Source organism: Lissotriton helveticus, chromosome 6 (assembly GCF_964261635.1).
Source record: "Lissotriton helveticus chromosome 6, aLisHel1.1, whole genome shotgun sequence".
NCBI lineage: Eukaryota > Metazoa > Chordata > Amphibia > Caudata > Salamandridae > Lissotriton > Lissotriton helveticus.
Window position 1 is genome coordinate 2035513261 of NC_136067.1, and position 27756 is coordinate 2035541016.

A 27756-nucleotide genomic window follows, 5' to 3' on the forward strand; every position below is an offset into this window, starting at 1 on the left:
ACAAAGGCACAGCAAAAGAACCATGTGTGCTGACAGCAATGAGAGTGAATCTGTACAAAGGCACAACAAAGAACCATATGTGCTGACAAAAATGAGAGGGAAACAAAGAAACATCTGTGCTGACAGCAACATGAGGGAAACTATACAGAGGCACAGCAAAAAAACCTGTGCTGACAACAATGAGAGGGAAACAAAGAAGCATATGTGCTGACAGCAATGAGAGTGAAACTGTACAAAGGCACAGCAAAGAACCATCTGTGCCTCCAGCAATGAGAGTGAAACTATACAGGGGCACAGCAAACAAGCATTGGTGCTGACAGCAATGAGAGTGAAACTGTACAGGGGCACAGCAAAGGAGCATCTGTGCTGACAGCAATGAGAGTGAAACTGTACAAAGGCACAGCAAAGAACCATGTGTGCTGACAGCAATGAGAATGAATCTGTACAAAGCCACAGCAAAGAACCATATGTGCTGACAAAAATGAGAGGGAAACAAAGAAACATCTGTGCTGACAGCAACATGAGGGAAACTATACAGAGGCACAGCAAAAAAACCTGTGCTGACAACAATGAGAGGGAAACAAAGAAGCATATGTGCTGACAGCAATGTGAGTGAAACTGTACAAAGGACCAGCAAAGAACCATCTGTGCCTCCATCAATGAGAGTGAAACTGTGCAATGGCCCAGCAAAGAAGCATTTGTGCCAATATCAATTAGAATGAAACTGTACAGAGGCACCCAAAGAAGCATCTGTGCTGACAGCAATGAGAGGGAAACTGCACAGGGACACAGCAAAGAAACATCTGTGCTGACAGCAATGAGAGGGAAACTTTACAGAGAGATCGGCAAGAGCCATCAGTGCTGATATCAATTAGAGTGAAACTGTACAATGGCACAGTAAAGAAGAATTTGTTTCTGTACTGATAGCAATGAGGGTAAAGATGTACAGAGGCACCACAAAAAAGTATCTGTGCTGATAGCAATGCGAGGGAAACTGTACAAAAGCACAGCAAAGAAGCATCTGTGCTGACAGTAATGAGAGTGAACCTGTACAGGGGTACAGCAAAGAACAATCCGTGCTGACAGCAATGAGAGTGGAACTGTACACTGTACAGGGCACAGCAAAGAAGCATCTGCGCTTACAGCAACGAGAGTGAAACTGTACAAAGGCACATCAAAGAACCATCTGTGCTAACAACAATGAGAGGGAAACAAAGAAGCATATGTGCTGACAGCAATGAGAGTGAAACTGTACAGGGACACAGCAAAGAACCATCTGTGCTGACAGAAATTAGAGTAAAACTGTACAGGGGCACAGCAAAGAACCATCTGTGCTGACAGCAATGAGAGTGAAACTGTACAAAGGACCAGCAAATAACCATTTGTGCTGACAGCAATGAGAGTGAAACTGTACAGGGGCACAGCAAAGAAGCATCTGAGCTTACAGCAACGAGAGTGAAACTGTACAAAGGCACAGCAAAGAACCATCTGTGCTGACAACAATGAGAGGGAAACAAAGAAGCATATGTGCTGACAGCAATGAGAGTGACACTGTACAGGGGCACAGCAAAGAACCATCTGTGCTGACAGAAATTAGAGTAAAACTGTACAGGGGCACAGCAAAGAAGCATCTGTGCTGACAGCAATGAGAGTGAAACTGTACAGGGGCACAGCAAAGAAGCATCTGTGCTGACAGCAATGAGAATGATACTGTACAAAGGACCAGCATAGAACCATCTGTGCTGACAGCAATGAGAGTGAAACTGTACAGGGCACAGCAAAGAAGCATCTGCGCTTACAGCAACGAGAGTGAAACTGTACAAAGGCACAGCAAAGAACCATCTGTGCTGACAACAATGAGAGGGAAACAAAGAAGCATATGTGCTGACAGCAATCAGAGTGAAACTGTACAGGGGCACAGCAAAGAACCATCTGTGCTGACAGAAATTAGAGTAAAACTGTACAGGGGCACAGCAAAGAACCATCTGTGCTGACAGCAATGAGAGTGAAACTGTACAAAGGACCAGCAAATAACCATTTGTGCTGAGAGCAATGAGAGTGAAACTGTACAGGGGCACAGTAAAGAAGCATCTGAGCTTACAGCAACGAGAGTGAAACTGTACAAAGGCACAGCAAAGAACCATCTGTGCTGACAACAATGAGAGGGAAACAAAGAAGCATATGTGCTGACAGCAATGAGAGTGAAACTGTACAGGGGCACAGCAAAGAACCATCTGTGCTGACAGAAATCAGAGTAAAACTGTACAGGGGCACAGCAAAGAACCATCTGTGCTGACAGCAATGAGAGTGAAACTGTACAAAGGACCAGCAAATAACCATTTGTGCTGACAGCAATGAGAGTGAAACTGTACAGGGGCACAGCAAAGAAGCATCTGTGCTGACAGCAATGAGAATGATACTGTACAAAGGACCAGCATACAACCATCTGTGCTGACAGCAATCAGAGTGAAACTGTACAGGGGCACAGCAAAGAACCATCTGTGCTGACAGAAATTAGAGTAAAACTGTACAGGGGCACAGCAAAGAACCATCTGTGCTGACAGCAATGAGAGTGAAACTGTACAAAGGACCAGCAAATAACCATTTGTGCTGAGAGCAATGAGAGTGAAACTGTACAGGGGCACAGTAAAGAAGCATCTGAGCTTACAGCAACGAGAGTGAAACTGTACAAAGGCACAGCAAAGAACCATCTGTGCTGACAACAATGAGAGGGAAACAAAGAAGCATATGTGCTGACAGCAATGAGAGTGAAACTGTACAGGGGCACAGCAAAGAACCATCTGTGCTGACAGAAATCAGAGTAAAACTGTACAGGGGCACAGCAAAGAACCATCTGTGCTGACAGCAATGAGAGTGAAACTGTACAAAGGACCAGCAAATAACCATTTGTGCTGACAGCAATGAGAGTGAAACTGTACAGGGGCACAGCAAAGAAGCATCTGTGCTGACAGCAATGAGAATGATACTGTACAAAGGACCAGCATACAACCATCTGTGCTGACAGCAATGAGAGTGAAACTGTACAGGGGCACATCAAAGAAGCATCTGAGCTTACAGCAACAAGAGTGAAACTGTACAAAGGCACAGCAAAGAACCATCTGTGCTGACAACAATGAGAGGGAAACAAAGAAGCATATTTGCTGACAGCAATGCGAGTGAAACTGTACAAAGGACCAGCAAAGAACCATCTGTACTGACAGCATCGAGAGTGAAACTGTACAGGGGCACATGAAAGAAGCATCTCTGCTGACAGCAATAAGAGTGAAACTGTACAGGGGGATGGCAAAGAAGCATCTGTGCTGACAGCAATGAGAGTGAAACTGTACAAAGGCACAGCAAAGAACTATCCGTACTGACAGCAATGAGAGTGAATCTGTACAAAGGCACAGCAAAGAATCATCTGTGCTGACAACAATGAGAGGGAAACAAAGAAGCATCTGTGCTGACAGCAACGAGAGGGAAACTGTACAGAGGCACAGCAAAGAACCATCTGTGCTGACAACAAAGAGAGGGAAACAAAGAAGCATATGTGCTGACAGCAATGAGAGTGAAACTGTACAAAGGCACAGCAAAGAACCATCTGTGCTGACAGCAATGAGAGTGAAACTGTACAGGGGCACAGCAAAGAAGCATATGTGCTGACAGCAATGAGAGTGAAACTGTACAGGGGCACAGCAAAGGAGCATCTGTGCTGACAGCAATGAGATGAAACTGTACAAAGGCACAGCAAAAGAACCATGTGTGCTGACAGCAATGAGAGTGAATCTGTACAAAGGCACAACAAAGAACCATATGTGCTGACAAAAATGAGAGGGAAACAAAGAAACATCTGTGCTGACAGCAACATGAGGGAAACTATACAGAGGCACAGCAAAAAAAACTGTGCTGACAACAATGAGAGGGAAACAAAGAAGCATATGTGCTGACAGCAATGAGAGTGAAACTGTACAAAGGCACAGCAAAGAACCATCTGTGCCTCCAGCAATGAGAGTGAAACTATACAGGGGCACAGCAAACAAGCATTGGTGCTGACAGCAATGAGAGTGAAACTGTACAGGGGCACAGCAAAGGAGCATCTTTGCTGACAGCAATGAGAGTGAAACTGTACAAAGGCACAGCAACGAACCATGTGTGCTGACAGCAATGAGAATGAATCCGTACAAAGCCACAGCAAAGAACCATATGTGCTGACAAAAATGAGAGGGAAACAAAGAAACATCTGTGCTGACAGCAACATGAGGGAAACTATACAGAGGCACAGCAAGAAAACCTGTGCTGACAACAATGAGAGGGAAACAAAGAAGCATATGTGCTGACAGCAATGTGAGTGAAACTGTACAAAGGACCAGCAAAGAACCATCTGTGCCTCCAGCAATGAGAGTGAAACTGTGCAATGGCCCAGCAAAGAAGCATTTGTGCCAATATCAATTAGAGTGAAACTGTACAGAGGCACCCAAAGAAGCATCTGTGCTGACAGCAATGAGAGGGAAACTGCACAGGGACACAGCAAAGAAACATCTGTGCTGACAGCAATGAGAGGGAAACTGTACCGAGAGATCGGCAAGAGCCATCAGTGCTGATATCAATTAGAGTGAAACTGTACAATGGCACAGTAAAGAAGAATTTGTTTCTGTACTGATAGCAATGAGGGTAAAGATGTACAGAGGCACCACAAAAAAGTATCTGTGCTGACAGCAATGCGAGGGAAACTGTACAAAAGCACAGCAAAGAAGCATCTGTGCTGACAGTAATGAGAGTGAACCTGTACAGGGGTACAGCAAAGAACTATCCGTGCTGACAGCAATGAGAGTGGAACTGTACAGGGCACAGCAAAGAAGCATCTGCGCTTACAGCAACGAGAGTGAAACTGTACAAAGGCACATCAAAGAACCATCTGTGCTAACAACAATGAGAGGGAAACAAAGAAGCATATGTGCTGACAGCAATGAGAGTGAAACTGTACAGGGGCACAGCAAAGAACCATCTGTGCTGACAGAAATTAGAGTAAAACTGTACAGGGGCACAGCAAAGAACCATCTGTGCTGACAGCAATGAGAGTGAAACTGTACAAAGGACCAGAAAATAACCATTTGTGCTGACAGCAATGAGAGTGAAACTGTACAGGGGCACAGCAAAGAAGCATCTGAGCTTACAGCAACGAGAGTGAAACTGTACAAAGGCACAGCAAAGAACCATCTGTGCTGACAACAATGAGAGGGAAACAAAGAAGCATATGTGCTGACAGCAATGAGAGTGAAACTGTACAGGGGCACAGCAAAGAACCATCTGTGCTGACAGAAATTAGAGTAAAACTGTACAGGGGCACAGCAAAGAAGCATCTGTGCTGACAGCAATGAGAGTGAAACTGTACAGAGGCACAGCAAAGAAGCATCTGTGCTGACAGCAATGAGAATGATACTGTACAAAGGACCAGCATAGAACCATCTGTGCTGACAGCAATGAGAGTGAAACTGTACAGGGGCACATCAAAGAAGCATATGAGCTTACAGCAACAAGAGTGAAACTGTACAAAGGCACAGCTAAGAACCATCTGTGCTGACAACAATGAGAGGGAAAAAAAGAAGCATATGTGCTGACAGCAATGCGAGTGAAACTGTACAAAGGACCAGCAAAGAACCATCTGTGCTGACAGCAACGAGAGTGAAATTGTACAGGGGCACATGAAAGAAGCATCTCTGCTGACAGCAATAAGAGTGAAACTGTACAGGGGCATGGCAAAGAAGCATCTGTGCTGACAGCAATGAGAGTGAAACTGTACAAAGGCACAGCAAAGAACTATCCGTACTGACAGCAATGAGAGTGAAACTGTGCAGGGGCATAGCAAAGAAGCATCTGTGCTGACAGCAATGAGAGTGAAACTGTCCAAAGGCAAAGCAAAGAACCATCTGTGCTGACAGCAATGAGAGTGAAACTGTACAGGGGCACAGCAAAGGAGCATCTGTGCTGACAGCAATGAGATGAAACTGTACAAAGGCACAGCAAAAGAACCATGTGTGCTGACAGCAATAAGAGTGAATCTGTACAAAGGCACAACAAAGAACCATATGTGCTGACATAAATGAGAGGGAAACAAAGAAACATCTGTGCTGACAGCAACATGAGGGAAACTATACAGAGGCACAGCAAAAAAAACCTGTGCTGACAACAATGAGAGGGAAACAAAGAAGCATATGTGCTGACAGCAATGAGAGTGAAACTGTACAAAGGCACAGCAAAGAACCACCTGTGCCTCCAGCAATGAGAGTGAAACTGTACAGGGGCACAGCAAAGAAGCATCTGTGCTGACAGCAATGAGAGTGAAACTGTACAAAGGCACAGCAAAGAACCATCTGTGCTGACAGCAATGAGAGTGAAACTGTACAAAGGCACAGCAAAGAACCATCTGTGCTGACAACAATGAGAGGGAAACAAAGAAGCATATGTGCTGACAACAATGAGAGTGAAACTGTACAAAGGCACAGCAAAGAACCATCTGTGCTGACAGCAATGAGAGTGAAACTGTACAGGGGCACGGCAAAGGAGCATCTGTGTTGACAGCAATGAGATGAAACTGTACAAAGGCACAGCAAAAGAACCATGTGTGCTGACAGCAATAAGAGTGAATCTGTACAAAGGCACAACAAAGAACCATATGTGCTGACAAAAATGAGAGGGAAACAAAGAAACATATGTGCTGACAGCAACATGAGGGAAACTATACAGAGGCACAGCAAAAAAAACTGTGCTGACAACAATGAGAGGGAAACAAAGAAGCATATGTGCTGACAGCAATGAGAGTGAAACTGTACAAAGGCACAGCAAAGAACCATCTGTGCCTCCAGCAATGAGAGTGAAACTGTACAGGGGCACAGCAAAGAAGCATCTGTGCTGACAGCAATGAGAGTGAAACTGTACAGGGGCACAGCAAAGGAGCATCTGTGCTGACAGCAATGAGAGTGAAACTGTACAAAGGCACAGCAAAGAACCATGTGTGCTGACAGCAATGAGAGTGAATCCGTACAAAGGCACAGCAAAGAACCATATGTGCTGACAAAAATGAGAGGGAAACAAAGAAACATCTGTGCTGACAGCAACATGAGGGAAACTATACAGAGGCACAGCAAAAAAACCTGTGCTGACAAGAATGAGAGGGAAACAAAGAAGCATATGTGCTGACAGCAATAAGAGTGAAACTGTACAAAGGCACAGCAAAGAACCATCTGTGCTTCCAGCAATGAGAGTGAACCTGTACAGGGGCACATCAAAGAAGCATCTGTGCTGACAGCAATGAAAGTGAAACTGCACAAAGGCACAACATCAAAGAACCATCTGTGCTGACAGCAATGAGAGTGAAACTGTACAAAGGCACAACAAAGAACCATCTGTGCTGACAGCAATGATAGTAAAAGTGTCAGGGGTACAGCAAAGGACCATGGGGCAGATTTACAAGCCCCTTGCGTCTCCTTGCACCACCATTGCGTCACTTCTTTTTTGATGCAACGGCGGCGCAAACAGTGCTGCCAATTTACAACGTGATGCATCTAGGGGGATTTATCACGGTGTAAAACCCTGCATTACATTATACTTGCGTCAGGTATAATGTATGCAGGAAAGGCGTTACCCAGCAAAAATCAATGTAGAACTGACAGTGAAATTTAAAACATTTCACTGCCTCACTCTACGCCTTCACTGAGTCAAAATCCCAAAGCCTGCTCATGCCAGGCGCAAGGAGTGACGCAGGGCTTTTTGAATGGGACTCACCAACTGTTGTGGCTCAGTTCTGGAGTTGTGTCACTTTCATGAGCAACGCCAGCACTGCGTCACTTTGGGGCCAACAGATGTGTCAGAATTTCTGACGGGTCTGTTAATCCTTGCTCCATGGAGCACTGTATTGTAAATACAGCGCATTCATGGTGGTGCAAGGACATTTGGCGCTGGTGCAAGGAAACTGACGCATGTATGTAGATGCGTCAGTTCCTTGTAAATCTGCACCCATCTGTGCTGATAGCAAAGAGAGTGAATCTGTTCAGAGGCACAGCAAGGAACCATCTGTGCTGAGAGTGGAACTGTACCGGGGCACAGTAAAGAACCATCTGTACTGGCGGCAACAAGAGTGAATCTGTACAAAGTCACAGTAAAGAAGCATCTGTACTGAGCAACAAGAGTGCAAATGTACAGAGGCACAGCAAAGAACCCTCTTTGCTGGTAGTGAAACTGTACGGGGCACAGAACCATCTGTATTGACAGCAATGTGGGTGAATCTGTACACTGGCACAGCAAAGAACCATCTGTACTGACAGCAATGAGAGGGAAAATGTAAAGAGGCACAGCAAAGAACCATCTGTGCTGAGAGTGAAACTGTACAGGGGCTGAGAGTGAAACTGTACAGGGCACAGCAAATAACTATCTGTACTGGCAGCAATGAGAGTGAATTTGTTTGCACAGCTAAGAAACATTTGTGCTGATATCAATTAGAGTGAAACTGTACAGAGGCGCAGCAAAGGACCATCTGTGCAAACTGTAAAGAGGCACAGCAAAGAAGCATTTGTACTGGCAGCTACAAGAGGGAATCTGACCAGAGGCGCAGCAAAGAATCATCTGTGCTGACAGCAATGAGAGGGAAACTGATTTGATTTGATTTTAGAGGGAAACTGTAAAGAGGCGCAGCAATGAAACGTCTGTACTGAGAGTGAAACTGTACAGGGGCACAGCAAAGAATCATCTGTACAGACAGCAAACAAAAGTGAATCTGTACAAAGGCTCAGCAAAGAAGCATCTGTACCACCAGCAACAAGAGTGAAAATCTGTACAAAGGCACAGCAAAGAAGCATCTGTGCTGAGAGGGAAACTGTACAGGGGCACAGAACCATCTGTATTGGCAGCAACGAGAGTGAATCTGTGCAGAGGCACATCAAAGAAACACACAGCAAAGAAGCATCTGTGCTGACAGCAATGAGGGGGAAACTGTACAGGGGCACAGCAAAGAAGCATCTGTGCTGACAGCAATGAGAGGGAAACTGTACAGGGGCACAGCAATGAAGCATGTCTGCTGAAGGTAATGAGAGGGAAACTGTAAAAGGGACAGCAGAGAAGCATCTCTGCTGACAGCAATGAGAGTGAACCCGTACCAAGGAACAGCAAAGAAGCATCTGTGCTGACAGCAATGAGAGTGAACCCGTACCAAGGAACAGCAAAGAAGCATCTGTGCTGACAGCAATGAGAGTGAACCCGTATCAAGGAACCGCAAAAGAAGCATCTGTGCTGACAGCAATGAGAGTGAACCCGTATCAAGGAACCGCAAAAGAAGCATCTGTGCTGACAGCAATGAGAGTGAACCCGTACCAAGGAACAGCAAAGAAGCCTCTGTGCTGACAGCAATGAGAGTGAACCCGTACCAAGGAACAGCAAAGAAGCATCTGTGCTGACAGCACTGAGAGTGAACCCGTACCAAGGAACAGCAAAGAAGCATCTGTGCTGACAGCAATGAGAGTGAACCCTTATCAAGGAACCGCAAAAGAAGCATCTGTGCTGACAGCAATGAGAGTGAACCCGTACCAAGGAACAGCAAAGAAGCATCTGTGCTGACAGCAATGAGAGTGAACCCGTACCAAGGAACAGCAAAGAAGCATCTGTGCTGACAGCAATGAGAGTGAACCCGTATCAAGGAACCGCAAAAGAAGCATCTGTGCTGACAGCAATGAGAGTGAACCCGTATCAAGGAACCGCAAAAGAAGCATCTGTGCTGACAGCAATGAGAGTTAATGTGCACAAAGACATAGCTACTGACAACAGTTACAGAGAAATTGCACGTTGACACAACAAACATACATTCATATTTACAATATTTGCAACGAACCATGTACAAAACAATAAACAACCTTCTGTATTGACAACAGTGAGAGTGCCCAGAGATGAATGGAAAAGCTTCCTTCAGTCTGAAACACTGTGAATAATACGGTGCATTCTGTTCATTAATTTTAAGTTCCTCGCTGCCATTAGAGACATTACAACATAACAATGTTATTTTTTCTCCCTCTCTCTTACACACAATCTGCCACTAATATGTAACCTGGGAGTGACTTTCCAAACAGGTTGGGCCCCAGTCTAGAAATTCAGGGAGTATAACATGCTCTCAATTCGATGATTTTTTTTTTAAACAAATATTTTTATTAAGCATGCATTGTCTGCAGTATACAGTACAATATTCACGAACAATTGATGCTATAGACATCAAAGCATACATTTCCAGATTCTTGATCCATGGGTACATCAGACATTCCGGATCGTACATCTCTGACCTCTCTTATTGTAGTAACACTTTCACCGTCTGGTATCGAGCCCGCTATCCTCCCTCCCAACCGTACAGACCCCTATATGTCTCCCATTGGTGCCGTATTGTTTCCCATTTCCTAGGGCAACCCCTACTCTCATATACTACTTTTTCTGCAGCACAACACCAATCTAGGTTGGCCTTCCACTGATCCACCTTCGGTGGAATGGCGGCTCCCCGCGCCCTGGCAATGTTTCTCTTAGCCACCATTGCTGCCACTATTATTTATTTATTATTATTATTTTTTAAACTTTGTTTATTTGCATTTTCTAATATACAATACATACATCTGTCACTAGGCATAGTCACCTTAAGTGCTTATCTTGAAAAATTTACAAAACAGATAATAACTCTTGTAGAGTACATACGTTACCTGTTGACACTGTTATTTGGGCACTTTGCACGTCATCACCACTGAGTTCCCACTCAATTTGATTATATAAAAAAGATGGGAGTGTGTACAAGCATATTATTTTACCATTATTAAGCATTATAAGATTAGGCAGTAGCTTACTTTCAACGAGCAGGAATACACTGTATCAGATCTTACCTGCCAAGACCTAAATTGTGTCTACTTTGAGGAGTGAAGAGGAAGCGTGGCTTGGCCAAGGTATGCTGGCTCGAGGTGGGACACTGGGCAGAAATAGAAAGGAGGCCTCAACGTGTAACACAAGCAAGTATCCAAAAAAGGTTCACACGCAACCCTACTGTGAGAAAAATCATTTCAAACTTATGAGGTGCAACAAAGTTCAACCTCTTTCAACTTTCAATGGGAACATTTCCAACTTAAATCAGTTAATATGATTCGGCACCCTTTTGCAAGATCGTATTGTTTATTGCTTATAATAATTCGACCCAGAATTCATAATATCCCATGTTCATTGTCAAAAATTCATAGCACTTGGAGACGTTCCAGCCATGTTTTGTCTTGTCAGTGAGGAACAGTTTTTTTTCCAAAGGCTAGGCCTTCCTGTTTTCAGTTTCCATTGGTTGTGAAAACTCTTGGTTTCCCCCCCCCAAGGCTTTCAATTGTTTTAAAAAAATGTAAAAATCAGTAGTTATGTTTACTATTTTTCCATTACTTTTAAAGTAATTCGCTTTTATTACCTTCATTCAAACGTCATTCACATAGTGAGGTATTCATCCCTTGTTTCTTAGTCCTAACCCCCTTATTTCTACACTTTTTTTGAATTTACTCTTTCAAATACATTTTCTGCATTTCTCTTCATTGCCAGTTTAATATCCCAGATCTCAAACCCCTATTTCAAGCAGTTCAGTTGCTATAACATTTACATTTGCTGCTTATGTACCCCTCATTGCATTTCATGTATTTATTTTATTTGACATTTCTCATTTATAAATGTGTGCTGTACTTAGTACTGTTTGCACATGTATAATGTATATCATTTACTTTATAATAGTTATATAGTGTATCAGTTGCTCATGTACATGTGTTAATATGTTTTATAATGTTTTATAGAAATACGTTAAGGTGCATCAAGATTCATATATTACTTTGTACAGTACACAGGCAATCTTCTCAAAGCCAACTTGGCCCTATTGGTTTGTTGGGGACTAAGCAACTCTAAGAACACAAGGACAAAGTATGAGAATGACCTTCTCAATACAGGACAACACAATTGTGGTCTAACCTAAGGCATGTGGATGAAGGGCCATGTTAGAAACTTGTACAGGCGTTTTAAAGTGCTAAAACAGCTTTGCTAGGGCCAAGAAGGGAGGGTTGGAGAACAGAGATTGTTTCCATAATTTATATGCAAGTCAATTCTCAAACATCACAACTCATGTCAAAGATGTACATGGATGAAGATAGGTTTGCACATATTTATGATTTGATTGTAGGTTGATGGAGGACATTTAATGTACTTTCCTGCTGTGGTTTTTCTTTAGACAAATGGCAAAGATCTGCTGAATGACAGTTTTCTATTTAGAATGTGAGATACATATATATATATTGTGGGATACACTGTTAAAGCAAGCCAGTGTTACACTGCCCTGTTTTGAGATAACAAGAAATAACTGAGTTAAAAAAATTATTACTTCCTGATCTCCCTGCTCTGCCTGGTCATAGGGAGAAGACTGCTTAGGAATTAATGTGCATACTATTAGCTATAAGGGCGTTGGTGACAGCAAACTATGCTAAGGGATGAACAAGTCAAGTCAAGTCAAAACCACTTTATTCGATTTAGTTAAAAATCATAAAAGCATTCTACAATCCCTTCAAAAAAGGGCAATACAAATTCATGAGGAGTTACAAAAATCATCAGTCAATAGTATTTACACATTAAAAAGGTGATGAAAAAAACATCAATAATAATAAATTAAATACATAGATTTAAAATACATCGTAAAAAAAAAAAAGTACATACTCAGTAAAATAGATATTTAAATATGCACAGCATTTCCATTTTAATCTTCACTACAAAACCCTGGTGTAGCATTATGAAGTCTTCTCCTCCTAATCCTAACAGCAGCAACAAGATAATTGGCCACGCTAAACATGGTCAACGCTGTATCCAATAATTGGAGATAAAGGAGGGCAGGTTTTGCCTGGTAAAAAGCTTTATCCTTTAATAATGGTACCAGGTATTTCTGTCTGGGCGCGCTGAAAAAATTACAAAACAACATATTGTGCATATTATTTTGCGTAGAGAAATTATCGCAATTACAAACAGGTGCGTCCTCCTCCTTAAACCAGCCTTGACTATCACACAAGACTGTGTAAATCTGATTAAACCGAAGTTTAACCAGAAGCCACCTATGAAAGGGAATAGTGACGATAGTAAGGTACGGTTGTAAAGTCAGGCAAGTGATGGTTAGGTAATGGGCTCTGACCGTGGGCCTAAGTAATTGGCGTTCCTCCCTCTCCACATTTTTCAATGAAATGAAATTGGCCTTCACCCAATCTAGATCAGATTTCTTCAGACCCTGGGGGACCAGAAAAATATCAGGCCGTCCCAGGTCCAGAGAACACTTTTGTATGTAGGAAAGCCAAGTAATGTTTTTGTAGTTATCCAGATTTAAACAGTCCACCAGTATTTTATGATTCAGACCCAAGTTTTGGTTGGTCCAAAGCCTTATCCATAACAAGATAGGGGCCATGAGAAGAATGTCAGAGAAGTACCCAAGGCCGACTTCCTGGTGAACTGAAAACGTGGCTGTAGATTGGGGAAGCCCTAAGGTGGAACGTAGGAACTTATTTTCTTCCCTTTGTAGTGATTCACTATTTACATAGCCCCACAGCCCTGAGCCATACCTGGCTATTGCTACTGATTTCGCCCTGTACAAATTAAGTAAAGCACCAGTTGGCTTCCCGCCCAGTCTCCTGGAAAAATTTAAAATAGCGTTAGCCGAGCTCCTAACCGCTTTGGTTTTGGCTACAATTTGCGGAGCCCAACTCCCCTTTGTGTCAAAGATAACACCCAGGTACGTAAAAATTTTGACATTAGTGATCACGTTACCGTTGCAGTAGAACTGTTTAGAATTATTTTTGCCAGCCCCAAAAGCCATGACGTGAGATTTAGAGTTGTTTATCACTAAGTCTAATGATGACATAAAATCATTAAAAGCATTTAAAAGTTTTTGTAAACCTAACGGAGTTCGCGCTATTAAAGCTGCGTCATCCGCGTACAGGAGAACAGGGATACGAGTGTCCCCTGCACGCGGAGTATCTAAGGTAGCAGTTAAAAGAGTCTCCTCAAGTGAATTTATATACAAAGTAAACAGCATGGGAGCAAGAATGCAGCCCTGCCGCACGCCCCTACTTGATTTGAACCACGCAGTACTATTACCTTCTTGGTCCATTCTAATTGAGGCTTTTAAATCTTTATGTAGTTCTGCCAAAAAGTATACAAGGGGAGGGTCAAGACCCAACTTTAACAGCATGGTCCACAGCCGGGCTCTGTTCACTAAATCAAAAGCCGTGGACAGGTCCATAAAAGCAACAAAAATTGACCCTTTTTTAACAATTGTGTATTTCGAGATTAACAAATGAAGATTTAAGCATTGGTCCTCAGTCCCTCTGCCAGCACGGAACCCATACTGGGCATCTACTAGGATGTCATTTTCTATGGACCAGGTGTTAATTCTAGCTAACAGGACTTTGCCCAAAATCTTCGTAGAAGAATCTAATAACGAAATTGGTCGAAAACACTTAGGATCGCTTCTTTGACCCTTTTTAAAAATGGGTACTATACTAGCACAGGACCAAGTTTTTGGCATGCCCCCCTCATACACACAATTAAAAACATTAGCTAAAATCTCAGCCCACATCTCAGAGTTAAGTTTGTATAGGTCCAGGGGTACCCCGTCTGGGCCCGGGGCTTTATTTGCAGCAGAGCCCAAAATTGCCAACTCTACTTCTGATTTAGTAAAATTTAATTTAAAGGGAGACAATAAGGAGTAAGGTATATTAAACGCCTCAGCTATTTCATTAGAGCCATATATATTAGAGAAATGGTTGATCCAGTCAGCCTCAGAGATATTAATTTCAAGATCCATGTTGTTAGTGTGGGAAAACAAGGGGTTATTTATTATGGCCCAGAATTTGGAGCTATGTTTAAGAGTTATAGGGTCCATCAAAGAGTCCCAGGCTTCATCTTTGATGGCTTTTTTCCGAATTTTAACAGCCAAAACATATTGTTTTCTTAGGTATGCCACCAAAGACCTATCTCTAGGAGATTGTTTAAGACCCTTCAGCAGGGCTGAATGAGCCTGTGAGCAAGAGCGGTCAAACCATCTGCACACTGGAGCAAAACCCCTCCCTGGTTTAGCTCTAAGCTCTTTTTCTACTCTGGCACAGATAGCTTCAAAGGCACTCACAACCTCCACCTCCCTCCCCTCTCCATTCCTACATATCTCAATTTCATTTGGCATGTTTTGTACAATAAGACCATGAAAATCCTCTGGGCAGACTTTACACCATTTAAGGCGTCTTCCCTGATCTTTACTCCTTACGTCCCTTGTAGAGCTAGCCCTTAGTTCTCCTTTATGCAACCCAGAGAGGGCATCCAAAACCAACAAAACAGGGTTGTGGTCACTAAACCCGCTTACTATTGCATTATAAAACAATACGTAACGAAGGAGCCCTGGAGACATAAAAAAGTAATCGATAATCGATTCACTGCCCCTTGCGTTGTACGTGACCACACGGTTTGAGGGATCTGAGAACCCCGGTTCAAATAAATCATTTGATGATAACAGGTTTTCCATTGCCACACCTTTAGGGCTATGTTCAAAGTGTGGCAGCGAAGTATAATCGGGACCGGTGTCATCAATGATTTGACAGTGGGACTTACACGCATGAACATTAAAATCACCCATCATTATGAATTGAACAAAAGTGGTTTGTTTTGACATATATTTGGTTAAAAAGGCCGATAAACCATCTAACACAAAATTTGGGGGCCCCCCCTGCATAGAGTTGTAACAATTTATTAATACAATCTTGTTCCCGTCAGCCAAGCAAATTTCCACCAGCTGAAAAAAATGCGAAACACTGGGGATTTCTCTAACATTCCCTGCAATTTTCACAGAAACAAGGAGTAGCAAACCCCCTCTATCCCTTCCTGATGTAGAGCTCTGGGCATCAACAAAGAAAGAAATGTATCCATCAACCCAGAAGCCTTTATCTTTCGTCCAAGTTTCTTGTAAGGCAACTATATCATGGTTCTTCACTGATTGTAACCAAATCAGGTCATCCTGTTTTGCCCGTAGGCCCGCAATGTTCCATGATAATAACCGTATGTGCCCTCCACCTATTTGTAATGGGTCATTTGTAGCAGATACGACTCTGTCAGCGGGTGGGGCTACCTCAGTGTTACCTACACTTGGACCTGTCAGGTTTACCTGTTCAGATTCAGGTTCTAGTCATTCAATGTCTATTCTATCAGCTAGGGCCGAAAACATGTTTGACAATGGGAGATCATTAGAGGGTGTGTTCCTTACAGCATTTACCACTCCATTACCTTTGGTTGGCTTAGTCATCCAGACACTGGTAGGCATAGGCGAGATAAGTTTATCCTCTGCCCAGGTATTATCAGTAAACTGTGATTTATTAATCTCCATAACACCTGATCTATACGAAAGAGGATAAAAAAAACCAAGGGGCATCGCCCGAACCCCTTTACTTGCAGAATCCAGAGGGGAGTCATCCCAGAACAATCGACTAGCGACATTCTTGGATTTGAAATTTACAATGACACAGTCTCCAGATACCTCCTTCTTGCTTCTGCCCACCCAATTTACCCGTCTACTTGTTACGATGTTGTCTGCAATATTACTTTCTCCCGTGCAGTTAGCATTACACCATTTTTTAACGTGCCTAAGAAGGGTCTCATGATGTTCCACCACCCCATCTTCAAGTTTCGGCACGTTAACCAAAATTGCAACAAAGGGAGTTGCATCCGGAGGTAAATTTATTGGGGGAACCCTTTTTTCCGCGGCCCCCCACTGGCCCCTAGGCCTTGTGGAGGAACTTGCACTGTTGCCAGCCTCCGTAATGGGAATATATATCCCTTTATCTACTTTCCCTTTTTGTGGCACAGGGTTAACACTAGGCAGAAGAGGCGGCCTAACTGTGGGTAGGTCACCAACTTTAGGGGCAGACACCTGCACAACTGAAGGACATGGAGCCAAAGGCATAAAAGATGAAGGGGCCCGAATGCTAAGAGCATCATTGATTCGCTCACATTTTGCCATAAGGTTCTTAACACAGTCCTTCAAAGTTTCATTAATGTCCGAAGCAATCTGAATTAAGGCAGTCTCAAGTCTTTCTGTGAACAGTTTTTCCAATAGGGCCATAATGCCCTCCTCCGTTACAAAGGTTGGCTGGGTAGAGACAGCCATAGTTAAAGCAGACCTTCCAACCTCCCCGGGGTTCATAGGAAAGGTAGGTATCACAGTTTCAGTTTCAGCCGGACATGGAAGAACTGTGGCAAGTTGGGATAAAGTAGGTCTACATGCCTCAATGATAACCCGAGGCTCCAGCGGAATACAGTTTATAGCAGAGGAGTTAGATGTGTTGACACTCCCAGGGCTGAGGCCGAGACCTGGTTCACGTTCGGACTCAGCGATCTGCGATGACAATTCCCCCACCTTAGATGTTAAATATGTCAATATGCTGGTAGTATACTTTGGCACCTTCGCTTTAGCTTCATCTGCCACTGATGTTACCAATTTACGCTCACCCATAATTGGTGATGTTACGGACGTGGCCCGTCCCGTCCCTGGTCGTCCTTGGACGGCCCGCCCTTGTCCCGGGCTTCTCCCGCGCGCTCGACTCGCGTGTGCGAGGGGCGTTCCGTTCTTTATTGCGCCTCCGGGCGCTCGTGTAGCGTCACTCCCCGTGCCTGCCTCCGCCGGGGCACCTGGGATAAGCAGTCCCAGCCCTCGCGGCGTCCTCGCTGTGGCGGCGGTGTCGGCCGTTTCCCTCACGGCGTTCTGTGGATGTTAGGGCGTGCTGGTCTGCCCAAATGTCGCTGGCCGTTCACCTCACGGCGTCTGGTAAGTCCCCCCCTAAGGGATGAACAAGTAGCTGTGGCAGTACAGATACTTTATTATCTGCAGTATGCCTTAGGTCATTTGCCTGTGCAGCTCACACTGTGAATTATGTTTATTTTACATTGTTTGACTGAGTCTATGGGATTTTGTGTTTATTTGCAAGTCAGCACAAGGTCAACTTAGCGTAGATTTTTACCATTTACGTGGGCCTTGGTATATTGGAAACCACTGTGGGACGGTGTTCCTACTGGGCCTGTGTGAGAATTGCAGAAGGTATTTTGCCTTGGTCTGTGCAGTATGCACCGATCTCGTGCATCTTTCATCTGGGGGTAAGAACACGCATAGCTCAATATGCTTCTGTTAAAATGCAGTCACAGGTGTTGGGCACTGATGACGTGGGGGTGTGGCTCATATGGGCATCTCTTTAAAGACCATCCCAAAGTGAACCTTGGAAAATGAGCGTTGTGTGCAGTGTCTTATGCGAGGCCCTTGATTCTGTAGGTTTCTGTATGCATTATGATCTTTGTTCTGCAATCCTGATATCAGAGCTTGGAGAAAGCGAAACTGCAATACGCTCCTAATGAAGGAGGTGGTCCTTGCCCTGGACTGAGGCACTGTTCAGAGTTCAGCTATGAACCTGTTGGCCACTACACAGAACCATGCAGTGAACAGTGGGCTGAAGCCACATCAGGTGAGACAGGCTCACAAAATGGGAATGAGGCAGGTCCTGGGGATTCAGGGATCTTGAGGGTGGTCGCAAGGGCACATGGCCTGAGTGGGTCGTAGTGGGAGCATCCATCACAGAAAAGAGCTTAAAGGTAGGAGCTGCTCTCAAAGTGTTTGAAGCCATGGAGTGTAAAAGCAGTAAAAGTGCAGGAAAATCCAGTATTTTCGGTTTCTACTGATAGCCAAATGTTCCTTTTGGTGATGTTTTATCAGTAATAATTGGTTTTAACTGAAAACCAGAAACCCTACTTGTCGCACAGTGAACTCAAGACCGATGCCTGGGCATATCCATTCCATTGAGGGTGACCAATTGAAAAAGAGAAGCGGTACACACACAACAAACCCTCTGTTCTGACAGCAGTAAGTGCGAACTTGCACACAAATACTTCAAAACCATTCATCGAATGACAGCAAAAGTATACAAAGGTGTAATCAAATCTCTTGTAGTGTCCCTCAAGGCTCTGACTGCTTAGTTCTTATGCTCAGTGTTCATGTGTCTCCTCTGACCCCACTGTTGAAGAGGAGTGATCGCGTAAATGCACAGATTCTATTGGCTCACCACCTTCCTCTACCAATATTGGCGTTGGTCTCTGCAGGGTCCACAATGTTAAAAAAAGGAAAGAACCTCATGATAAAGATGACTACAATGCAATTCATATGAAGAAGAGATATCAGAACTCTATTGTGAATTGCAAATGAGGCGCAGACTTGCAAAATATTGATGCAATATTGAAGAACAACAAGTGTAGACAGAATGCCATGGGAGGCTCAAATAAATCCCCACAGGAAGCACACACTATATTATCATATATATATATATATATATATATATATATATATATATATATATATATATATATATATATTCCAGGGATAATCCAGTACGGCGCAGGCTTACTTGAGGCTGCAGATACGGACACGAACCCAAATTTTAGTGCAAAAAGGTGATTTATTCAGCTATGGTGTTCCCAGTCATCACGACGCGTAACGCGCTTCACAGAGCGCTTGATCACATGACCATATATATATATATACACACATATTATATATTTATATATAAATATATTATATATATATTTCCCAGCTCAATGTGCATTTATTCTTCTGTTTGATTGGCTTCTGGAGATCCTTGGTAAATCACTAAGAGTAGTTCTAATAGGAGCAGAATGTTTGCAACGTGGGTTATACTAGGCGCGGTTTAGCATTATACACGCATTCCTGTCCTTTCCTTGCGCTGGCGCACAATGTGCTGCCTAGCACCACAGCACACACCCTTGCACTGTGGTACAAGGATGCCTGCATTGCAGGCAGGATTGTTTTTGCGCAGGAAGCGGCACCCTGCACAAAAACAATCCTCAGAGGCATTCTCCTCTTTCTATGTGTGCTGCAGAATGTTCCTGTTTGCACCCTGCGCACCTGTTTAAAGGTGTACCATGGTGTATACAAGGACAGTGGCCCTTTAATCAATCCAGCCCCAGGACAATACCACACCAGCTGGGGTAGCCCCTCATTTTTTTTCCATGTCATCGTAAGCAACACACATTAGCTCTTAGGCCAAATCTCCCTTCTACAGCTTTACAATTGTATTTTCTGCAGGGAGTCTCACATAACTTTCCTGCAAAAGTCTGGGGGTAGCAGCACCCTTTTCTCAACCCGTGTGAGACCTTTGTGAAAAGCCACAGTCAGATTACCCGCTCTGTAAGTCTTGCTGGTTTGGGAGAAAGAGGTGGTGGGTGGAAAGGGGATGGAGAGGATGTGAGAGATCCAGCTGGAGCCATCACCTCTGTGTGTGTGAGTATGTGATGTGAGGGTCTGACTGACAGTTGTGGATGTCAGGACATGCAAAGATGGACTATATTAGAGTTCTCCAAGATAAACCAGATACCAGCTATATGCAGCGGTTCGCTTCATGGCTTGGTTAAGACGGACTAAATTACAGTCCTCCAGGAGGCCCACTTTATGTAAATGGTCACTTCACAATTTATCCAACGGTCATCTTTGGTACTAGGTAATTACAACTGATTGCAAATGCGCTAACAGCCAATCGTGAGTAGAATTTGGTTTTAGCATGCTACTGACTCAAATCCTTTTAGGCAGAATGCATTGACCATGAATGTTATTTTGTTTGATTTCAGATGTTCTGAGTGAAAATCTTGATTCCTTCTTGAATTTAACGTGTTATTCTGAATATGTTGTATCTTAACTCACAGGGACTTCCAGAGTTTTGCAGCTTACACTGAGAATGGCGTTCCACCAATAGAATTTTTCATGTAGGGAAACCAGATGAGTTCAGGAGCTTACCTTGACTAGAGTGTCCTATTCTGGGAGTATCATTAGAGCCTCCTATGCAGGTGCAGAACAGCAGGACTTCACCTTCTATGGGTCTGTGGATGATGCAGGGTGCCTTGAAGGCAGAGTGTCTCGCTATCGGCAGGGAGTGTGATGCTTGAAACACCACTGTCATATGTCCCCTTGAGTAGAAGTATTGTACATAAACAAAATTGCCCCCTTTCCTCAATGAATTAATGTTGGAAGACTAAATAAACAATACCATTAAATCTAGTCCAGTATATTTATTTATACCTTTTTTTTGGAAACTATTTAAAAAAAGTTTTTGTATGACAAAGAAAGAATACACAATCAAAAAATTACAAAGAATTACTACACAATTAACACATAAAAATATGTTTTTCTATCATGAAATGATTTAATATAGGACTACTCACTGAAACAGACTCCGCAAGCTGTTTGGTTGTGATTGATGTTGTAAGGAAAGTTGGATTGGGGGGGTAAAAAGCGGAAACTGAATAGTGTTGGTAACCAACCACCCAAGCTGGGTGAGCACTGTGACATCTTCTTATAAATATAACCTGACACGCCGCCCGACCTCCGGGATGTGGGCTGAATGGCTGTGTACGATTTCCCTGTCAACTATATGTTTGGTGACGTCATAAGTGTACTGGTGGACCTGGTCTGAGGTCTTGTTTCTAATTCCGCAATAAAAACGTTTAAAAAAAAAAATGAAATGATTTAATATATTGCAAAACTTTGATACTGCAATGTGTATTGTTTGTTGGATGTAACACTTGATGTTTTTCTCTTTTTCATAATTTTGAAGTGTGTCTTGTTAATTGCATAATAATTCTTTGTAATTTTTTGATTGTGTATTCTTTCTTTGTCATGCAAAAACTTTTTTTAAATAGTTTCCAAAAAAAAGGTATAAATAAATATACTGGACTAGATTTAATGGTATTGTTTATTTAGTCTTCCAACATTAATTCATTGAGGAAAGGGGGCAATTTTGTTTATGTACAATAATTATAGGGTCCAGCCCTCCCTCAGTCCCGCCAAGGACCTATCTCCTTTCATGTGCTCCCTTGAGTAGAAGGGCAATAGAGGTCTTGTGGTAGTGAATTGGATAATTTGATTGAAATGTTCCTAGAAGAAAGCAGTGAGATCCTCTGTAGGTCATATGTTTACTGCTGTGCAGAAATGCTGACAAACCTTGTGTGGGAATGACCGTATGCTAAAGGCAACGGAACCTTCAACAGGATGTAACATCTAGAATAACTAGAGGGTAATCCATACTGTGCAGCTTTAGTAGTTCATAACCTATTTGTTTGAGTGAATGTCGAGTAAATGGCATGTAACTGTTAGCTCAGACACTCACTCATTTATCACCTCTGGTAACTCATGAAGAGGCTGGTGGTAGACGTCAATGACTGCATGCGTGTGTTCCTGTCTGTTTATAGGCCCATTTGCAAGTCAGGGGCAAGCGAAGGGGTCGCTTCCTTCTCGATAATGCTGACAAAGGTGAACGTCCCCCATAGACACCCCAAAACATACCCCTTGTACCTGTGGTGTAACTAAAGTTGAGGAACCCCCCTTCAAAGTACCTGGAGGGAGCCCACCCCACACTCCAGACCCAGTCAGGAGCTCTCAAGCCAGGGGCTCAACACCCATGCACTGTGCCGGAGGGGGGGACCCTGGAGCTCCGGAGCCCCTCGCTCTGTGGGGGCTAATGTTACACGACTGCCTTGTACACAGCATGTCCTGACTCCTCCTTTTAGGCAAAGTGCTGGAAGTTCTGAAAAGTGAGCACTACACTGTTTCTTTGTTGATTTTGAGATATGTAGCTAAGATTTTATAATAAAAGAGTATAGAGGTTGTTATTACCATTGAAACATGTAACATGTTTGTCATCCAAAAGGTTCTGCATGTCAATCTTTACTGCTGCTGCTAAGTGATTTAAAAAGGATGTATGACGTTACACCGCAGGCTATTACAACGCCTGCCTTTATAACGCGGTTTTTACATCGCAATCCATTACAACGCATAGCGCTTTGGGGTGCTGGATAGTGAATAGTTTAATTTACTATTCCAACTCCAGTCCCCGTGGACACTAGGGAAGGTGTTGGATAGTAAATTAAACTTATTCCCTATCCTAGGGCGCCCCCCAGCGCAATGCGTTCTAATGGTTTGCGTTGTAATGACCGCGTTGTAATGGTAGTGCGTTGTAAAAGTTTTGTTGTAAAGGTTGTTCACCATTTAAAAATTCTTGCTTATCTGTCATCCAGTAATGCAGTGAGCCATATAAAGATTGCCCCCAAGAAAATGCTAAGCATAAAGCACTAGTGACATGAACGAACGGTAGCCTCCATTTTAACAAGCATTTGCAATGCAATAGGTCTCGCATTAGGAAAGTGTGAGCTATTTGTATTGTAAATGACAATTTATTTTAATATGTGTTGGCTTTGAAAATATATAAATTAATAGCATTGTTATTCACAAAGCCAATAGCTTACACTTTCTTAATGTGAGTCCTATCGGCAATGGTAATGCTTGTAGATAGCAAGCAAGGACAGTGCTGTTGTGGTGCTGAGTGATGCTGTTGTGGTGCTGACTGATGATGTGGTTGGGCTGAGTGATGTGGTGGTGTCCCAGAGTGATGTGGTGGTGTTCCTGAGTGATGTGATGGTGTCCCTGAGTGATGTGGTGGTGTCCCTGAGTGATGTGGTGGTGTCCCATAGTGATGAGATGGTGTCCCAGAGTGATGTGGTGGTGTCCCTGAGTGATGTGGTGGTGTCCCAGACTGATGTGGTGGTGTCCCAGAGTGATGTGGTGGTGTTCCTGAGTGATGTGGTGGTGTTCCTGAGTGATGTGGTGGTGTCTGTGAGTGATGTGGTGGTGCCCCTGGGTGATGCCCCTGAGTGATGGGGTGGTGCCCCTGAGTGATGTGGTGGTGTCCCTGAGTGATGTGGTGGTGTCCCTGAGTGATGTGGTGGTGTCCCAGAATTATGTGGTGGTGTCCCAGAGTGATGTGGTGGTGTCCCAGAGTGATGTGGTGGTGTCCTAGAGTGATGTGGTGGTGTCCTAGAGTGATATGGTGGTGTCCCTGAGTGATGTGGTGGTGTTGTGAGGCGTGCAGCAGTGTGAGGCGTGCAGCAGTGTGAGGTGTGCAGCAGTGTGTCGTGCAGCAGTGTGTGTCGTGCAGCAGTGTGTGTCGTGCAGCAGTGTGTGGCGTGCAGCGTGCAGCAGTGTGAGGCGTGCAGCAGTGTGTGGCGTGCAGCAGTGTGTGGCGTGCAGCAGTGTGTGGCGTGCAGCAGTGTGTGGCATGCAGCAGTGTGTGGTGTGCAGCAGTGTGTGGCGTGCAGCAGTGTGTGGCATGCAGCAGTGTGTGGCCTGCAGCGTGCAGCAGTGTGAGGCGTGCAGCAGTGTGAGGCATGCAGCAGTGTGAGGCATGCAGCAGTGTGTCGTGCAGCAGTGTGTGTCGTGCAGCAGTGTGTGTCGTGCAGCAGTGTGTGGCGTGCAGCAGCATGAGGCGTACAGCAGTGTGTGGCGTGCAGCGTATTACTGAATACACCAACGAAATTTGGGTTGGTGTATTCAGTAACATGGAGAGTAGAGTGTGACAGGCATACTGGGCTTATTGAAACATGCTGAGGGAACGAGTGTGCAACCAACAGAGCGAGAAGTGGAAATGGCATCACATGAGAGGAAGCGTCCAGGAGCAGTTGCGGTCAGCGCTGGTGGAGACAAGTTGTGAGACTAAGTAGAAACATGAATCTCCGACAACATAGCCTTTTAGGGGTTCTCAACAAAGGTCTCTGATCGCAGTTGTGATTTACCCCTAAGCAAAGACAGTCCTTTTAGAGTTATTTTCTTAACGCGGGTCTTCAAAACCAAGCACTCCTCTTGGAATATAGGTATTTAAACTCTTTGATGTAGCACATACGGCCTTGAGTAGGGAGATCAACAGCTGAACTATACATTTTCTATTTTGCATGTAATCATGTTATATCTAGGGAGACGGACGGACGTGAAAGCGAAAGTGATCGGGGGGAGCACGCGAGTGGTGTATGTATGTGCCTAAGCGAGGCGTTAGGGAGAGCGAGGCTGACCAGGAGGGAGGAGGAAAAGGGAGGGGTTACGGCAAGCAGAGGAGCCTGATTATGGCCACAGCTTGAAGTCTCCGCATGCTGGCAAATGGTGACCTGCAGAGCGTGTGAAAGGGAAGAGCGGGCGGCCGTGGGAGGTGGGAGGGGAAGTAGGAGAGTGCTGGTGTGTACACGCGGGGGGGAGCGGCAGCCTTTGAAGTGTGGTGTGAGGCACAGACAAATGGTGGTTTGTGACGTGGCTGGTTTGTGCACACGCATAGGTCACATGAACTGTGGCTAATCCGCCGTTGGTAGACTGTTCTTTTGCCCTTACTATAATCTCCGCCGGCAATGCGCAAGCGCATTGGCAGGCCGTGACCTAAAACGTGGTACACAGCTGCTACTCAGATACCAGCTCATTGTCAGAATGGGGTGGCTGCCTTACCAATCCGACCATGCTAAAACCATCCGCCTCTGTAATGTTAAGGAGGTAAGTAAATACACGGCACAATGGGGACCAGTTTCAAATACAGTTTTCAATGCGGTACCGGCTCTCTTAAAGGTCAGTTGAAGAGAATTTTCGCAGGAGCGAATCACGGACTCTAGAACTCAACTGCGATGGTATGGAGCCTGTCTTCCGCTGGGCTGGTTCTGCGTTTAATAATTTAGTCAACAGATTAAATGCACGAGTCAGACAATGACCTTCCGGTATGGAACGAAAACCCGTCCGACCACCAAAACCCAACGTGAAAGTTTCGTCCACGGGAGGTAGTCTACACGGCCCCTTATTACGTATGTCTTTAAAATAACAAGTGGCTCTGTGTGGGCATACATTTGTTTGGTAGAAAACACAAAGGAAACGTGCTGCTGCAGCATTAGAAATGCTTTCATACATCAGCGCGTTCCGTTATTCACTGTTTCAAATTAAGCACTAGAGTGCACGTGATGGCTTAATAAAAAGTTGGCAAAGCTACCGTTGATCAATGTCGCGCAATGTAACAGTCGTAAGCATTGTAAACAGATTTTCGAGATATGAAGGGCCAGATTCTGTGACATAAGTTGGCTACTTTCTTCCACCCTCATGAAAGAAAAACAAAACAACATGCTTGCGCGACTTGCAGCTAAACAATTAAGCTTGTTTTGTGTGTGAACTCCAATTTATTACATAGGTCGAGTTCTTAATTTGAGCCAGTGCTCAGCACCGGCACTTAATTTGTAACACCGGCTTTAGTCTGCTACATAGTGGCGTTTTTTTGTGTAAGTGAAAGACGAGCACAACTATATAAAATTGGTAAGAGGAATTTTAAAATGCATTAAGGCATTAAGTAGGTGTAAGTGCTCTGGACGAGAGCCTCAAGAATGTTGGCCTCAGGGCAGGGCATAGACTAAAATGCGGCTCCCCGGTCCCCTCAGGGCGGAGATACAGGGGGTCAAAAAGGGAGTGACAACACCGGGAAGCCTACTTAACAACAACCTGTTTTTTCCCCGACCTTTGAAGTACTGGGGTGCGGCTGAAATCAGACGCACACCACTTGCAACAAACCATTTCTGCTTGTGTTTGGGGTAAACTCAAATTGTTTACATAAATCGAGTTCTTAATTTAAGCCAGCCCGCGCTTGTTCTGTTATGTTGCCTCGGCTATAGCTCCATGAAGCATTACCAGTTGCATGTTATTCTGATAACATGTTGCGCAAACACAGCATATTCCGATGGGCACGTTTGCTTAAGTCCTCACGTTTTAAGTTGTACGTATACCAGACTGATGTGGCTTAGCTGCTAGAGCGGCCGACCTTGAAGTGGGGGAACTAGGATAGAGTCTGGCGGGTGGCTCAAACATCCTGTGATTCTGGGGAAATTTCTCCCTGTGCAAATATAAAAATGAATGTGAATGTTTGTAAGGCAACTGGTATTCATGTAAAGCGCTCTGATAACATGGGGTCGAGTTCGCGCTATATCAAAATGCAACTAAATAAACAAAACGAATCATTTTGAAACTGCACCCCGGAAATATCTACAGCTGGCCCCCTGGGATGCGCGGGGGCAGCGCGAGAAGCCTTGCAAATAGCTGAGAAGCATTAAAGAGAACAGCAATCTCAGAAAGTCTTGGCAAAGGAAAGGATAACATCTCTGTACTCGCATTGGCCACGCTGCAGTAAAGCCAATACATATTTCAGACCTATACGTGTGAGTCTCGGCGCTGACATGGCTATAATGCTGAAACCATTTCTGCTTGTGTTGGGGGTAAACTCAAATTGTTTACATATATTGAGTTCTTAATTTAAGCTGGCCCGTGCTTGTTCTGTTATGTTGCCTCGACAGTAGCTCCAACAAGCATTACTAGTTGCATGTTATTCTGATAAAATGTTGCGCAAATACAGCATATTCCGATGGGCACGTTTGCTTAAGTCCTCAGGATTTATGTTGTACGTATACCAGACTGATGTGGCTTAACGGCTAGAGCGACCGACCTTGAAGCGGGGGAACTAGGATCGAGTCTGGCGGGTGGCTCAAACATCCTGTGATTCTGGGGAAATCTCTCCCTGTGCCTCAAAATATGAAAATGAATGTGTTTATTTGTAAGGCAACTGGTACTCATGTAAAGCGCTCTGATAACATGGGGTCGAGTTCGCGCTATATCAAAATGCAACTAAATAAACAGAACAAATCATTTTGAAACTGCTCGCCAGAAATATCTACAGCTGGCCCCCTTGGATGCGCGGGGGCAGCGCGAGAAGCCTTGCAAATAGCTGAGAAGCATTGAAGGGAACAGCAATCTCAGAAAGT